This window comes from Paramisgurnus dabryanus, chromosome 2 (assembly GCF_030506205.2).
Source record: "Paramisgurnus dabryanus chromosome 2, PD_genome_1.1, whole genome shotgun sequence".
NCBI lineage: Eukaryota > Metazoa > Chordata > Actinopteri > Cypriniformes > Cobitidae > Paramisgurnus > Paramisgurnus dabryanus.
This window is the reverse complement of record NC_133338.1, coordinates 57,656,408-57,673,901: the sequence shown is the minus strand read 5'-3', so window position 1 is coordinate 57,673,901 and position 17,494 is coordinate 57,656,408. Positions and strand designations below refer to the sequence as shown.

At 40.0% G+C, this 17,494-nt stretch overlaps 1 long non-coding RNA gene across 7 annotated transcripts; it reads left to right on the top strand.

Annotated features, from left to right (window-relative positions):
• The first annotated feature begins 537 nt into the window (after positions 1-537).
• On the top strand, positions 538-5,569 carry LOC135743965 (uncharacterized). Of its 7 annotated transcripts, none has more exons than XR_010530630.1 (7): positions 546-609; positions 768-842; positions 937-2,638; positions 3,752-3,824; positions 4,157-4,281; positions 4,384-4,541; positions 5,141-5,569. It is a non-coding gene; the product is annotated as an uncharacterized lncRNA (long non-coding RNA). The 7 variants fall into 7 exon arrangements; XR_010530628.2 differs by having other exon boundaries at positions 559-609; positions 924-2,638; XR_010530629.1 differs by lacking the exons at positions 546-609; positions 768-842 and having other exon boundaries at positions 864-1,086; positions 1,816-1,857; positions 2,410-2,638.
• Positions 5,570-17,494: the final 11,925 nt, after the last annotated feature.

Sequence of the window (17,494 nt, the reverse complement as noted above, 5' to 3'; positions counted from 1 at the left end):
TAACCGAGCCGATTGTGCCCCGCAGCTCGCTCTGGCACATTCATTTTTGTTCTGGCTGTAAGCACTGGGCCGATTCATGTTCACCGTAACTGGTAACCCAGCTCTGGCTGTATGATCTGGACCACTTTTGGAAATGACTCGGCTTATGTTAAATCAAGGATGGTTTTAATGGATGCCATTCAATGTAGGCGACTTTCTTTAAAACAAATGTAGATTTTTAACTCCAACCGTTTTAGTCTGTCCATAACCAAAGACAGTAAAAAACAAAACATGCTCAGACAAATCCAAATTAAACCCTGCTGCTCGTTGATGTCCTAAGACACGAAACGATCGGTTTCTGTGAGAAACCGAACTGTATTATATAATTTTTACCTCTAATACGGCGCCTTCTTCTTCTTTTGAGTTTTAATGGCGGGTTGCGAAGCAACGTCATAGTTGCATACTGCCATCTACTGTATCGGATGCACGGCTTGAGGGCTATACAGGGACACCCGAAACCGTAGGTGGCGGTATGCACCTATGAAGTTGCTTCGCAACCCGCCATTAAAACTCTAAAGAAGAAGGTGCTGTGCACGGGCTCATTTGACTACGCATAGTACTGTATTAGAGGTAAAAAAATTATATAAATACTGTTCGGCTTCTCGCACAAACCGATCGTTTCGTTTCTTAGGATATCAATGTGTCGTCACGAGCGGCAGGGTTTAATTTGGATTTGTCTGTGCATGTTTTTACTGTTTGAGATTTTGTTACTATTCACATGCATACAGACTGAAACGGTTGGAGTTTCTACATTTGTGTTGTACTGAAGAAACAAAATCACATACATCTTGGATGGCCTCGGGGTAAGCTGATAAATGCAAAAAATTCATTTTAAGATGAATCCCGTACGTTGGCGGCTGTTTTAAACTGGGTGCTCGGCTCAGACCCTTTTGCCAGTATGAAGCCGATTTCAACGGTAACTGCAGAAAGCGTCAGCACGCTCAGCTCATCACTGGAGTAACGTCTGTACAACGGGTGAGATAAAACTCAACGCCTGACTGAATCATCCATTCCCTTTTCGATCCTACGCCATACGTTAAACTTGAGGTAAGTCTTGTGTTCAGTTTCCTTAAAAAGCATCAACATTCACGCTAAGCATAGTTTCAATCGAGTTCCCGTCACATCATATATTAACTCTATTTCGAACTGTTGCTGATTACATGTTGGTTATTATTGATTCGTTCATGTTCCTTTGACATGTTCATGTACTTTTTTCCAGATGAAACAAACATAAAGAATTCATAATTCATTTAAGAATTATTAATTAGGACAACATCAAATTATTTATCATGTCTGAGAAAAGTAGTGCAAATTTTGGATAATATGAAAGTGGCTCCAACTTTTATGGCGCGAACGAAGCTAGCATTGACTAGCTGGGATGTTAAATAATGGGACGCAATTTTTATTAAATGCAATTTACGTGATTAATATTTACAAGCATAGTGTTCTTTGGAGGAAAATTAAGTGGAACAAAATGTTAGCTGGTAGTGCTGTGACAAATCGCAGTTGATCCGAACCACGGTTTGGCTCGCATGTGATTCGCGGATTAATATATACCAGTGTATGGAATGTCACAATTATAGATTTGTGTGTAAACTTAAACATGTCTTGATGGACCCTAATTTATGCACTGTGCAGTTATGCTGGTAGTTGGGTAATGTCATAATGGTTATTGGGTTGGGCTTGGACTAAAAAAGGGAAATTGTAATGGTTTAGTATAATAAGACATTATGTATGGTTTTGTACAATGCTAATCTTTTTTTCTTTTTTCCTCAGGTAATCTTGCTTTTGCTGTTCTAAAATAAACACTGCTCTTAGGTAAGAATGGCTGATCAAATGCATTATTTTAAATCTAATCTGAGACACAAAGCAGTTAAATCGTTGTCTAATTTGCTGCAAGGTATTAAGAACGACAGTAAGCTTGTTGACGATGATCTGACTGATGACTGATATGTGTGATGAGATTAAAACTATGGCTGTGCAAAAAAATCGATACAGCTAACTACCATGATAGTTAGCTGTATCGATAGTGTATCGATATTTCGATCTCTACTGTCGATATTTTAAAAACCATCAAATCCCTCTGTGTGCGTCAAACGACCTCCTCGCCGCTGCTATAGTTGTCACTGTCCAGTTGTCTGCCATATACGGCCATTCGGCCAATGTCTCAGAAGTTAGAGGGAGTGAGAAAATGGCAGAAAATTTTAAAACACCTGCATCTTTCAAAGAGCTGCAGGTGTTCAGCTCTATTTTTTACATTTTTGATTGTATTGTGATACGTATCTTATCATGACCCATGTATCGTGACACGTATCGTATCGGGAGGCCCTTGCCAATACCCAGCCCTAATTAAAACAACTTTTCTTTTAGCACACCACCCATACATGGCACACAAAACAGGTCTTGTGAGGGGGCTGTGCCCACAGGTAGAAATTCTGTAGGTCCACGGGCTTCTCCCCTTTCAGCGAACATCACAGCGCTTAGTCCACCATCGTGGTCTCCAATCTCCATTACCAACAGCCTGAGTGCTACACCTACAGACACCCCAACCCATGCAGCAGCTGGCAGAAGTCAGACATCAGGCCAAACTGGATTTCAAGTAAGAAGGGCGAGATAGCCCATGGAGAGAAAAAAATCACTTTGGTATTAGGGCTGGGTATTGTTTCAGATGTCTCAAATCGATTCAGATACATTAGATCTCAAATTGATTGGATTGCGATTTTCGATTCAATGATTACATTTTCACTGGCCCCACCACAAAAAAAGTAATAAATGAATGAAATAGTTTTTGTAGTTTTTACCCATTTATTCTTGTAATAAGGTTATGACACCCAATATTTTAAATACCAGTGAAAATTAACAATTATCAATTCTATTTTTGATACTACAGCTAAAACTACTAATATAAATTTCATAGATTAAAGACAAGTTAATAGTTGTTAATAAAAATTAAATGCAAGCAATGCAATATAAGTACAATAGAACAAAGATACAAATGAAGAAATCTGTGCATTTCAGGTAGGTCTAACAGTATTTTTCAGATACAGAAATTGAAAAAGTAATCAAATGTAAAATAACACGGCATATCTTCACTAATTAGGATTAACCTTTATTTAATCTGCACAAAGTTACAAATCGTTATTCAGTGAAAAGCAGGGAGTGACTTCCTCTTTTGTAGTTTGATTAACATTTAAAAACACAGACAGGTGAAGGTTACTACCACTTTAAGACTAATGCACGGATCAAATTATGATAGGCAATGAATGCATTCCTTTTCTACTTCTTCTCATAACCGTCTGTTTACTCGCAAAGGCCGGCATTTTTAAAAAAATGTGTGAATTTGCAAGTAGAGAACTAGAATTAATTTCGTAATTTGCACGCTGTCGCGCAGCTGTAAGCGCTTCCAGTGTGTGCTCTTCTCACATAGCGCATGCAAGCGCATGCAAGTTCGCTTGAATGCTTAAATTGACAAGGCTTAAAAATGCGTGCAAAATGTAAACTTTTATGATCATGCAGCACTGGCCCAATCGGGACATTGACAGTTCCTTCAACCGGAATGCTTTTCAGATATAATGTAATGAAAATAAATACAGAAAAACGATGAGAATTGATATTGAATTGACCACATTTAATTTTTTTTTTTCACTTTTTTTTTGCCTATTCCTATTTGGTATATGTGATGAGATTAAAACATATTTTTCTTTTCTTTTAGCACACCCCACCCTTACATGGCACACAAGTATATGACACACAACACAGGTCTTCTCAGGAGGCTGTGCCTACAGGTAGGAATTATACAAAGTGATCTCTCTCGGTTTACTCGTACATATCTACGTACAATGTTTTGCTAGTAATCTGCTATGCCTGCTTTTTCTTGTGTTCTACAGCAATAGGCTTTACGCCCAGCTGCACTACTTCCTGAACTTCAGCCAGCTCCTTGTTCCCTGTCTGCCATTATTGGACAAACTGATTAATCCAGGTGTGCCTGAGCTTAGTAGTCACAACAACAATAATCAGACACACCTGGATTTATCAGTTTGTCCAGTAATGGCAGACAGGAAACAAGGAGCTTAAAGCCTATTGCTAAGTAGATCCTCATCCAGCTCTATTTTATTAGAGAGCAGCAGTTGCAGACTTCACCCCAGACCCAACACATTTTGGGCTCCCACTTTCAACTATTGAGGAGCTACAATGTTTGTAGGAGACATTAAATAATCCAGATGAGAAGAAGAATTTGGTGAGGTAAATTATGGTTTAATCAGATCATTCCTAAAAGTCAGTCCTCATTTTCACTCATGCTATATTCCTTAAATAACTAATAAGGTACATGTCTTTTTGTTTCAGACTGTTTTTCCTGGAATGGTCGGAGACAAGACTCTTAAAGACACTGTGGGGTGGGTCCTGAAAAAAACTATGAACTCTTCGTGGTGAGACTCATCAATTGAAGTGGGGTCAACTGAAGCCTGCATTCAAAGGGCTCACTTTGAAAAGTGTGGTTTTGGGTGAGTGTCAGTGCTGGAAACGGCACTGTAGTGACATCCCAGGGCTCTACAGTGCGACTGACTCGATCAGTGGCTGGTTGCATAAACCTTTAAGACTAGTCTTAAAAGTTAGTCTTTTTTTTTTTCTTCAAGACTGATCATAATTGTATTTCTATACTCAAACTCTATTTAAAACATTAACATCATAACATTATCATAAATTGAAATGCATTAATGCTACTTCTGAGCCTCATTAAACAGTCTGTAAATATAACTAAATCCCACATTTCTGTTATATGCCACCTCTGCAGTGCAAAGATGAATTGTGTTGCTACTGATTTCATTTGATTGGTAACTTATTCTTCCTGATTGCCTCTTATTATTCTAACTCAATTTATGAATTTGAAATTTAATAAGGTTAAAATTTTATAGTCAAATATCTCCTTATAATGGGAAGGTTATTTTGTCATTGATCAGAATGTGCTCCTAAATTTTTGAATGTGCTCCTAAACTAAAAAGAAATGTAAGCGTAGAGCCCTGCATCCAAAATAAGTTTTGGTGGTTTTATGAGTAACATCACATGGTCATGCTGACCTCTTCTATCTTTGTTTTTTTTTCAGATGCAGTCCGCCGGAATGCCCTGACCAAAGATAACACAGAAAAGGAGATAGAGCTCCTCATCACCAGGTGGTCGGTGCTAGCATATGACAGGGATGGTGGCCGAATCCAGACAATAGACAGACAATGAATTAAAATGTTTTAAATTTAAAAATGTTGATTTTTGGAAAATTCGTATTTGAACTGATTGTGTGTGTGTGTGCACCTGGTAATTATCACGTTGTGTCCCCACAAAGATAGGAATACCAGTATTTTTGTGACCTTGTGTCCCCATGAGGAAACAAGCTTATAAATCAAACAAAATGATGTTTCTTGTAAATGTGAAGTAGGAGAAGGGTTTCTGTGATGGTTGGGTTTAGGGAATGGGGTAGGTAAGGGGAATAAAATATACAGTTTGTATGGTATAAAATGCATTACGTCTATGGAATGTCCCCACAAAACCTGGAAACCTGTTTGTGTGTAGGAGAGAGAGAGAATGTGTGTTCAAGTGAATAAAAAATGCATTAAACGTGAAATCCTTGTTCTTCCTTGTGTGTTTTATTTTCAGTTAATGTTGCATAATGGTTGCTTAGCAATTTTAGTACTAACCAATCAATAAAATCAATAAATTAAACAAGCCCAAATAAGGAACAGGATTGGAGGGGAGCTTACGTCCTCTCACTCGGGGTTCCGCAATCGGGCCGCGTTAAAACTGAGTGCTCGGCCGTGTCTTCGGGGCGCGTGAAAACCGAGCGCTCGCAGAGCAATCGGACCTAGATTCATGCCGAGGATCGGCCGAGTGTTCCAGCATTAATCGTTCCGCTTTCGGCCCGCGCAATTTTTGCTAGCTGGGTATTTGTCTGATCTCCTACATATATACTCGCCGTCCAGAAGTCTCAGATTTGAATCCAAACTCCTTAAAATTCCATGCTCTCGGTTAAAATCTAGAGGAAATCGAGCATTTAAAGTGGCATGGCCCGACCTTATGGAACAGGCTTTTACTTCATATTAGATCAGCGCCTTCTCTGTCTGTTTTTAAATCCTGTCTCAAAACACATCTGTTTCATGCTGCCTTTGAGTAAATTGATGAGTAACGTTCAGAGGTGTAAAGTACTTGAGTATTTTTACTTGATTACTGTACTTAAGTATTATTTTGGGGTATTTTTACTTTACTTGACTACAATTTAAAATCAGTACTTTTACTTTTACTTAATTACATTTTTTAAGAAAAAAAAGTACTTTTTACTCCTTAAAATTTTATTTACAGTCAAAAAGTACTTATTTTTTAGAGATCACTTTATTCTATTTTCCCTTACTCTTACTAAACCAATTGAATTGTGCTGACGGCCAGTTTAATTTAAATGTTATATATTTTCCTTGGCCGAGATACAGCGTGCCACTCCCTGAAATTCATATGCCTGTAGCTCAGGCACCTTAAGTCCGGGCGTTCGCCCTTCGGGTGACCCTTATCCTACCCGAGAGGGCCTTTCCAACGAGCCAATCACGGACTCTCTAACCCTTTCTGCGGCCGATGATCTTCTGAATTTCAAACGTCCGTAGCTCGGTCGCCTTAAGTCTGAGGCATTCGCCCTTGGCATCCCTTATCCTACATGAGAGGGCCTTTCCAACGAGCCAACCCTGACTCTCTAACCCTTTCCGGCTGAAATACAGCGGTCATTCCAACGGCCGTAGCTTGGATGCCTTTGGGATGCTTATACCCAAGGGGACTTAAGGTAAAATCGAGAAAAAGGACTGCAGTGTCTCGGCCGGGGAAACAGCTAGAGACTCGTGGGTTGGCCCGTTGGAAAGGCCCTCTCGGGTAGAGTAAGGGAAGGGCAAATGCCCCGGACTTAAGGCGCCCAAGCTAAGGCCAAGAGAAAATCTGGGATGGGTTGGCCATATGTTGGCCCGGGAAAGGTTGGATGGATATCTGACCTGAGTTTCAGACACCAGGAAGTCTCTGCTCACATTCCCTGCTATTTGCAGCCTCTCTATGAAGACCTTGTTCACACTGTCAAGCCAAATCTGATTTTGGTGCATGTCTGATTGGACAGACTTACTGTCCACATTGTGTATCACAACTGCTTAGATCCAATCTGTGCGTACTGTAGTGTTTTGCCATTTTCCGGATTATCTGCACGGTTTCTATGGCAATGACGTCATACTGGCACAACAATCGTGTTTACATTTTACGTGATGCAACAACATGACGTAAACTAAAAGCTACAAAAATGCGATCAGAGCAGTCAGACTTAAATGTATTTCTGGAAATGTGATTTGAAAAGTATTTTAAACCATCTCTGTATATAGCCTGAAACGGAAAAGAAAAAAACAGATTTCATGTGCTTTTTTTAAAAATACAAACAGTTGTAAGGCAGCATAAAACCTTGTATGTGGTTAATTCACTTCATGTTTTTAGAGATTAAAAGCTTAAACAAGAATCTATAGTTTTCATTCTTCCTGATACTTTTACTTTTTTAATACTCAAGTAAAATTTTTATGTTGTACTTTTTTACTTTTACTCAAGTATGATTCTTGCCAGATACTTTTACTTTTAATTGAGTAAAATTTACACAAAGTACTTGTACTTTCACTTGAGTAACATTTTTGAGTACTTTTTACACCTCTGGTAACGTTTGTTGTTTTTTAATTGCATGATGGCTTTCTTCTTAATAGCTTTTATGCTTCCTTTTCTTATTTTTTTTTTAAAGCTTATTGTGTATCTATTTGTTTTTGTTATTTACTTGTCCAGCACTTTGGTTGACCTGCGGCCATATTTAAATTTGCTATAGAAATAAAATGAACTTGAACTTGATTAATACTGCCAGCATTGTAAAAAAGGCCCAACAACGTCTTTACTTTCTACGGAGCTAAAGCAAGCTGGTCTTGTGACTCTTGGGTTCTGCTTGCCTTCTACAGTTGTGTAGTGGAGAGTACACATACATTTTCCATCACTGCCTAGTACGGAAACTGTTCTGCTGCTGACAAGAAGAGATTGGAGAGGGTGGTCAAATCGGCCCAAAAAATACTTTGATCAGCCTACCTTCTCTTAGGGGAATTTACACCAGCAGGTGCAGAAGCAGAGTATCCTGAATTATAAAGGATCCCACCCACCCGGCAAACCAACTTTGTGATCCACTCCCCTCGGGCAGGAGGCTAAGAAGCGTTAAAACCAGAACAAAGAGGCTGAAAAGCAGCTTCTTCCCAGAGGCTGTAAGACTTATAAATGCACTGCCTTATGGATTGCTTTTAAATTTTAAACTTGATGATTAATTTAATTATTTATTACAGAAGGTGTACTTTTAGGTTTTTTTTATTTTAATGAAATATGTTATTTAAAAAAAAGTCTATTAAATTATGATTTAATTAGTTAATGTACATTGTATGTAAATTTTTTACGCTGCTGGTCCTGAGTACATATTGTGTTCTCATATGTCAACATGTACAGAATGACAATAAAAACACCTTACCTTACCTTACCTAACCTTACCTAACCTTACCTCACCTTACCTTAACTCTTTCACCGCCAGCGTTTTTAAAAAAAGTTGCCAGCCAGCGCCAGCGTTTTTCATGATTTTCACCAAAGTTTAATGCCTTCCAGAAAATGTTCTTCTTTAAATAAATAAACATACAATATACCAAATGAAAGAACAGACCCTCTGCTTTCAAACAAAAAAAAAAAAACATTTCATCCTACCTTTAGTGGTTCTTTTGCAATCAGCTTTTGAATATGGGTAGGTTTTTGCAAAAACACCACATTTTGAGCAAAAAGCAAAAATAATTCCAATTTTTGTGACTGACTTTTCATAGAGATCTTATCCAGAGCGATCTTTAAAACGGACACGGACATGCAGCAGCTTGCCATAGGGCAATACTTCCGGTTTTAAAAAGTTGCGGAAGGGCGCCACCTGGTGGATAATAGCGGTATTGCGGAAAGACGGAAAATCTCGTCGTTGGCGGGGAAGCGTTTTCTCTTAATTGACGAGATATCTCGTCAATGGCGGGGAAAGAGTTAAATGTAGTTAATGATTACAATAAAATTGATTTGTTTACATCTTTGGTTAAAATTATATTTCAATTTTCAGTGAAAGCATGTTATTTCATTTAATACTGTATGTGTTTTTCATAACTGAACCAAAGCCAAAATACATCAGGTTGTCCCTGACTCTCCACAGATAAGCTGGAAGAAGAGATACAAGGTTATGCAAAGCAGCCGTGTGGTAATTTGAGAAGTTGGCCGAAAAAATTTTAATGATATCAATGATCAATCTTGGGATGCAGCCTGGATTTGCATACCACACCATGATTATTCATTTGGTGAGAGGAAAACTTATTCCCTGACTAAGTCTGGTTTATGCCATAGTTTCTTTTCTCCACACTATTAACCCAGATATTGTTTTTACTTTAACCAATATGTAAACATCACAGTTTTTCTCGATTGCTAAAACACTATAACCAGTCTTTTGAACTAAAATTTCAAAACCATAATGTCATTTCGTAAGAAGCACAATCATTTTGCTGAACTATAAACACTACTCCCCTGCTTTAACACATCAGTCAGTTTTGGTGAACTTTTACTTCAAAACTCTATACACAAATCCCTACATTTCTCAGTGCTTACATCATGTGGTCATATGGAAAGCACTAGCATTCAATACTGTTCACTCAAGTCAGCACAGCTTAGGCTCAATAAGCAAACAATTACCAAGGTGGAAACACTAAGAGTCAAAATTGAACACACATCAATCGATCCTTCAATAGATAGATAAAAGGGCCTGAATCTGATCTCACTCAGTGACACCGTCTGAAGCTTTGTTAATACTCTCGCTTTGCTTTGCACCATCCGTGACCTTCCGGTAATCGTGAGCGTGTGCTAACAAGCAGACGTGACTCTAGTCTTACAGTTTTTTACGATTGCTTACACACTATAATTAAAATTTTCCCACAATTAGAAAGACCTTACACTCAAAGAGCAAAACACAAGGCTGGATTTGCACAACTGTAAGCACATTGTCAGCTTCACACTTTTTGCAAAACATAAGACACACTGATTTGCAAAACACTAAACACACTTGTATGCATTTGACACAGAAATTTATCATGATGTCATTTACTTGCAATTTCAAAGAAAAGGCTTTCAAATGAACACACCCCATAAACCAATTGATTAACCCTCTGGGGTCAAAGGGGTTTTTAGGGCCCTGGGGAAGTTTTGACATGCACTGACATTTGTGCTTTTTTCAGCTGCTTAAAAATATATTAAATGGCAAAAGTCTCATAACACTGTGTTCATCACAAACTGGGCTACACTATCATATAATCAACATGTATGTACATGTTTGTATTTTTGAGAGAAAAATGTTTATGCGTGGTTTTTGAAAAAGCTAAATTTTTAACTCACTGATATAACTCCACAAAACTCATTCTAAACATGTTTTCCCAAGACTTTTCAAAAAAACATCTAGTAGTCTAGAGTTTTTTCTTCAAAATGATGTGAAAATCATATGGCCTACTTATTCACATAAAGCAAGATATTGATTTACAATTTCTAAGACACTTTTGCTTGGGAAAGGCTGTATGCGTGGAGGCGGGAAAGCTCCTGAATAATCAGTGATTGACAGCTGAGAGACAAAAGAGTTGAATAATGAGCCACTAATGAGCCTTGTGGGGATGTTCAACAGGAATGTAACCCTCAGTAAAACCATGATAAGGTTTACTTTTCAATACAATGTAAACACACACACATTATATATATATATATATATATATATATATATATATATATATATATATATATATATATATATATATATACATATATATATATATAGAGAGAGAGAGAGAGAGAGAGAGAGGAGAGAGAGAGAGAGAGAGAGAGAGAGAGAGAGAGAGAGAGAGAGAGAGAGAGAGAGAGAGAGAGAGAGAGAGAGAGAGAGAGAAATATTTTCTATTAATATCACAAGTATAAGTTACCTTTTAAAAACCAGCTTAATCAAGGTAAAGGTACTGTTTGGCCATTGTAAAGTGAACACAGGGTTTGTGTTTGGTTGGCCAGCGAGAGGTTTACTTTTGTGCAGTAAAAAGCTCAAAAGAACAACTGCCTATCGTTGTCTGGACTCCTATTTGTGTTTTTGTAATCATTATAGTAGAAACACAACAAGGGACACGCGTGGTAAAAGTATCAATGTTTGTTAACAGCCGCCGCCATTACCTCACGTGTTGATCATGAAAGCAGTGAATATGTGCACATGCGAGTGATCCTGTGTTTAATAAACTTGCTGTGCGGAGATATGCGCTGAGACACAACTAAATAAGGATTGTACTGTTTGCAATCGCTTATTTTATAAGAATACCAAAAAGCGTGTCGAGTTTCCTGACTCGCGTGTTTGTGTATGTGTGTTCCGGTCGCGTCAACTGACGGAAGACAAAGAAAACACTCGCGTCTGGAGATACTGACACACATACGCAAGGAAATAAGGATTTAGATGTCGGACATCGATCCCGTCACACTGACGAAGCACACACACTCGCGTCTGTCTGGAGATTTAGGCGCGAGTAAACAAGTATGTGATGTGTGCAATCGCATCTTTTATAATGATACCACAAAGCGCTTCAAATATGAGGCATTGTGTGTTTGTGTGTGCGTTTGGACGTCGATGGAGTCACACTCGCATCTGGAGATAACTTTAGTTACAGTCACGGGTAAACAAGTATATGTCATGTTTCCAGCACTCGGATTAAAACTCAACACAGCAGTGAATGGCTGCAGAGACGGAATGTCCATTGACTGTGGGGTTGACTAATGAATATGGATGATCTCTGCTCTTTTCTTCAATGGAGCGGGGCGTGGCTCATTATAGATAATGAAGCAACAGAAGAAAGACGGTACATCTCTCTCTTCTAATACAGTTAACAACGAATTACAATATTTGTTTTCGATTTCACTTACATCTTCCAAAAGCAGACATTCCAAGCATTATGTAGACATTTATCTTTTGTTTATATGACAAATATTCGTTAAGTTACAGTTCATTTTTCTGACGTGTTTCTGAAAGGACTTCACTGAAGGAGAGAGAACAAAACGCGCATCATTTTTATTTTCTTAATTTTGCGAAAAGCACAACATGCTGTTTTTATTGGGAGTGGACAGAAAAAAACTAGACAATTTAACGTTTTAAATGATGTATAAATCATATCTGTATGTCCAAAATCAGCAGAGTTATCTAAGTCTCTTTGGGGAGTGATTTAAAAATAAAGAGTTTGCGGCGCCCGCGCCGCAGCCGACCCCAGAGTGTTAAACACAGCCACCAGGTGTGCACACACAATGGTGCTTAATTGTAGACACACCAATCAGGTTAAAGCACTATAAAAAGGCAACAGGTGAGTTTACCTGTCTTCAACAAAAATGGATGGTGTCAAAGGAAGAGTGCGGATGAGAGGGGGAATCCAGAGAGAACAAGATGGAGGAAGAGGCCAAGGAAGAGGGAGGGGAAGAGGAAGAGGGAGAGCAAGAGGGAGAGGGAGAGGAAGACCTGGAGGAGAAGGACATGCACAAAGAAGACAACCAAATCTGTGTAACGAAATTCGTGCTACAATTGTGGACCATGTAATAAACCACTGACTAACACTGAGGGAGGCTGGACTGAGAGTACAGCCTAACCTAAGCAGGTACACGGTGACATCAATAGTCCGGACATTTCGTCAAGAGTACAGGTGAGAAACTTATCTTCTGTCAACAGAAAATCCAAAGCTTATTGCACTTACTATATCAACAGTTTTGGTATGTGTTTTTGTATGATTTTACAGTAAGCTACATGTATTTTGTTTGGCCAACATAGGATTGAACGTCGAGAACACCAAGGAGGGAGGGGCCCCATATTTACACAGGAGCAAGAGAGAGAGATCATAAACCTCGTTTTGGACAATAATGCAATCAGACTTAGAGAAATTCAAGCCCATATTGTCAATGATGACCAAATTTTCAATAATGTCCAACAGGTCTCTCTGTCAACAATAGCCCGTATCCTTAAAAAACATCAAGTTTTAATGAAACAACTATATAAAGTGCCATTTGAAAGAAATTCAGACAGGGTGAAAGTCCTGCGGCGTGAATATGTGGAGGTATGATTTGTTCACTGACTGTATTGTGTACTGCAAACATAAGCTTTTTACTGTACATGTAATGTTACTGTATAGCAGACCTGCAGTACTATATTGATCTACACAATGTGATATTTTGCTGTATTTCAGAGAGTTTTGCAAATGGATGTGGAGGAAGTACCTCATGAGTTCATATACATTGATGAGGCTGGATTTAACCTGACAACAGTGAGAAGAAGGGGAAGAAACATCATTGGCCACAGGGCTATTGTCAATGTACCAGGGCAACGTGGGGGTAACATTACCCTTTGTGCTGCCATTACACAGAATGGGGTCCTCCACCGCAATGCAAATTTGGGTCCTTACAACACTGACCTCATTCTTACATTTTTAGACAGATTACACAATATTATCACAGCAGCAAACCAAAGGGACCAGATGCAATACATTGTCGTCTGGGACAATGTATCTTTCCATCGTTCTGCTCTGGTCCAAAACTGGTTTCATCAACACCCACAATTTACAGTTCAATACCTTCCACCATACTCCCCCTTCCTAAACCCCATTGAGGAGTTCTTCTCAGCATGGCGGTGGAAGGTTTATGATCTCCGGCCCTATGTCCAGATGGCCCTCATTCAAGCTATGGAGGACGCATGTGATCAAATTGAAGCAGCATCCATACAAGGGTGGATTCGTCACTCCAAAAGATTCTTCCCACGTTGCCTTGCAAATGAAAATATAGCCTGTGATGTTGACGAGGCCCTGTGGCCAGATCCAGCTAGGCGGAGAGATGTTTAGGTTTTTTGGTACTGAACTGAATATGTAATTTATGTTATAGTATTACTGTAAGCTTACAGTACAGTGGTACATTTAGTAATGGTCTGTATGAAAACTGGAAAATATTTTGTTATAAATGTTTCGTTGAAATGTTCAGTATTGACTTTCTTGATGAAAAGGAATAAATATTTTCATTAGTCTGCATAATTGGTGTCATGTGGTGTTGGTAAATTTATATTTACACTTTCTGTGAAAATGCCAAAAGTGTTTTAGGTTAAGCACAGAAGTGTTTAACTGATTCAAACAGAGTCAGACCATATAATGGTTGTGTTAATGTTATGACAACAAAGCAAGGTTTTTATAAGACATTGTATAGTTTAGACAAAAGTGTTCCATTTTGCAAATTATCTGAGGTGTTGTGCTTCTTTGGTGTAGTGTTGTGCTAATTGTGTTAGGGGATTTGGAAAACCGGGCCCTGTTTTCAAAATTGTGCTTAAGCAATCGAAAAAAAACTGTAAGAGTAGATAAGACTGGACGAAACCATCTAGTGAATGGGGAGGGGGGTATTTTGCTGAAAATGCAGAAACTGTCATGACCTGATCTCTCTATTTCTTGTCTTATCCGAGTTTGAGAGATTAGGTGGTGACAGTACGTGTCTGCCCTGAGAGAGTTGTGTGACATGCCCTTCCGCGGTCCACGTTTCTCTCAGGGTTCGTGAATTGTTTCCCGCTCCCTTATGCTTGATTAGCTTCAGGTGTTTGTTGTTTAGAAATCCCTATTTAATGTCCTTCTGTCCTGTCCTCCGGGCGTTGGTATTATTCTCTGTTCCTTCCCCGTACCTAGTGGTTATTCCTGTTCCTGATCTGTGTAAGTTTATGTAGTTTAGTGTTTTCAGTGTTGATGTTAGTCAGTGTAGTTCTTGTACCTGTCATTGTCATTACTACCTTGTCTGTTCCTGTGTCACATTTTGATGTTCCTGTGTTATGCTTACCTGTACTCCTCGTGTTTTGTTCCCGTTTTATTATTAAATGTTATTTATTTGTCCGAACTCTGCGTTTGTGTCCTCCCTCCACTCCCGCGTCGTGACAGAATCTACCGGCCAAAAGAACTCATAAAACTGTAAGGACACAAACTGACTCTCATTACTCAAACTAAACCCAGCGGACTATGGATCTTAATCCAAACATTGATTATGCGGCTTTTAGAGGCACTAGACTGGTACGACGCGGGGGAAGCAACGCGTGGAGAGGTGCCACGGCCAGAGGGGCATTCCATGGAGAAAGGACTCCTTTTTCAGCTCCTCTGGCAACCATCCCGGAGCGTCGGCGAGTGGGAGTGTTTAGTTCAGACCGGCCCTTTTCGTCTCTGCCACCGGTGTCCTGTCCACCCGACAGTCTCAGGGGGAAACGAGAGAGACATGCCTCCTGGGATTCGGCGTCGGGTGGTTCAGCTTCGGAGTTGGGTGGTCCGGCCAGGCTGTCTCCCACTCCTCCGGCGCTTTCCGCTCCTCGTCCCAGACGTAAGGCGAGGAGGAAGAACACCTCTCCTGTGCAGCCAGTACCATCAGCTTCCCCCAAGCCGCCAGAGTCGCCGGCGCGTCCAGAGTCGCCGGCGCGTCCAGAGTCGCCGGCGCGTCCAGAGTCGCCGGAGCGTCCAGAGTCGCCGGCGCGTCCAATGAATCTTGACGAATCCGCCCTTTCCGGCGGATCAGAACCGTATTACCCGGTTCAGTCTTCGTCTCCTGTGTCCCCTGTGCTCCCTGTTTCTGAGTCCCCTGTGCTTCCTGTGCCCCCTGTGTTCCCACGTCAGCCCCCTCCCGTTGTTGTGAACTCTGGTTTTTCCCCCCGGACTCCCCCATCTGTCACCATCCCCACCAAAAGAACTCATAAAACTGTAAGGACACAAACTGACTCTCATTACTCAAACTTTACCGTTGCTCCCCCTCCGCTTCCATGCATATTGTTTTTGTTAACCCATCCCAACCCTGTTATCATGTTGTCTGTTTTACCATTAATTTTGGTTTCTCTGTTTTCTTGGTTTTTGTCTCATTTTAGGTCCTGTGTTTAGTGTCTCCTCCTGAGGGCGTCTAGTATACGCCCTTAGGGGGAGGGTACTGTCATGACCTGATCTCTCTATTTCTTGTCTTATCCGAGTTTGAGAGATTAGGTGGTGACAGTACGTGTCTGCCCTGAGAGAGTTGTGTGACATGCCCTTCCGCGGTCCACGTTTCTCTCAGGGTTCGTGAATTGTTTCCCGCTCCCTAATGTTTGATTAGCTTCAGGTGTTTGTTGTTTAGAAATCCCTATTTAATGTCCTTCTGTCCTGTCCTCCGGGCGTTGGTATTATTCTCTGTTCCTTCCCCGTTCCTAGTGGTTATTCCTGTTCCTGATCTGTGTAAGTTTATGTAGTTTAGTGTTTTCAGTGTTGATGTTAGTCAGTGTAGTTCTTGTACCTGTCATTGTCATTACTACCTTGTCTGTTCCTGTGTCACATTTTGATGTTCCTGTGTTTTGCTTACCTGTACTCCTCGTGTTTTGTTCCCGTTTTATTATTAAATGTTATTTATTTGTCCGAACTCTGCGTTTGTGTCCTCCCTCCACTCCCGCGTCGTGACAGAAACAAGCTGAAATGATGGCTCAGAAACACTGGGATCCATTTTGCAGCGTTTATTAAAACAAACCAATCTGGCAAACAAATCCAAGACGTTAGGCAGAAGAGTAATCAAAGTACAGGCAGGCAGATCAAACACAGATAGGCAGTCCAAACCAGGCAAACAATACAAAGGGTAAATCCAAAAGCAGAGAAACGGATAAACAGGCAGATGGTCAATATCAGGCAGTCAGAAAAATCACTCATTAAACGCTCGGTGCGCAAGGGTTAGCTGGCAATACTTCGTGCTAGCCTTAGGCTAGCTTGAGTCTTAAGTAGGGCAAAACAGGAAACAAGCAGAGAAGCAGAGGGCAGCGCCATGTCAGTACTCCGGTGAGGGCTCCCTCTGGTGGTGCGGCGGTATGGACGTTACACAAGCTGTAACTTTGTTTAAGTTGTAACTCTTTTGTAAACACATGATATAATTGTTATTACATTATTACTATTACTGTTACTAATAAAAAAGATCTTTGGGGGCCCCAAAAGTGCATGGGCCCTTAGAATCATCCTAATTTCCCCTCTTAGTGGTGCCCCTGGAAGAGACAAAACATAATATCGTTTTTAAAGAATGCATTCATGGGTCAAGGGTAAGAACTCTATCGCTGGAGATAAACAAGGTGTTAAAACTTGACTTTTTACAGTGGATGGTAAAGTGTCATGTATTGCTCTTGCATTACATTTTGTTTTATATTAATGAACTACACAGATGTCATCTATCAGTTAATGTACATCTTGTACTTTGACGTTCGCTCTGCTCTGTGCAGTGGCTGCAGAATCCGAATTAATTTAATGAGCCTATTATATAGTAAAATACAGCGTAGAGCCAAAGCATGCCGCCGTTTTCATATGAG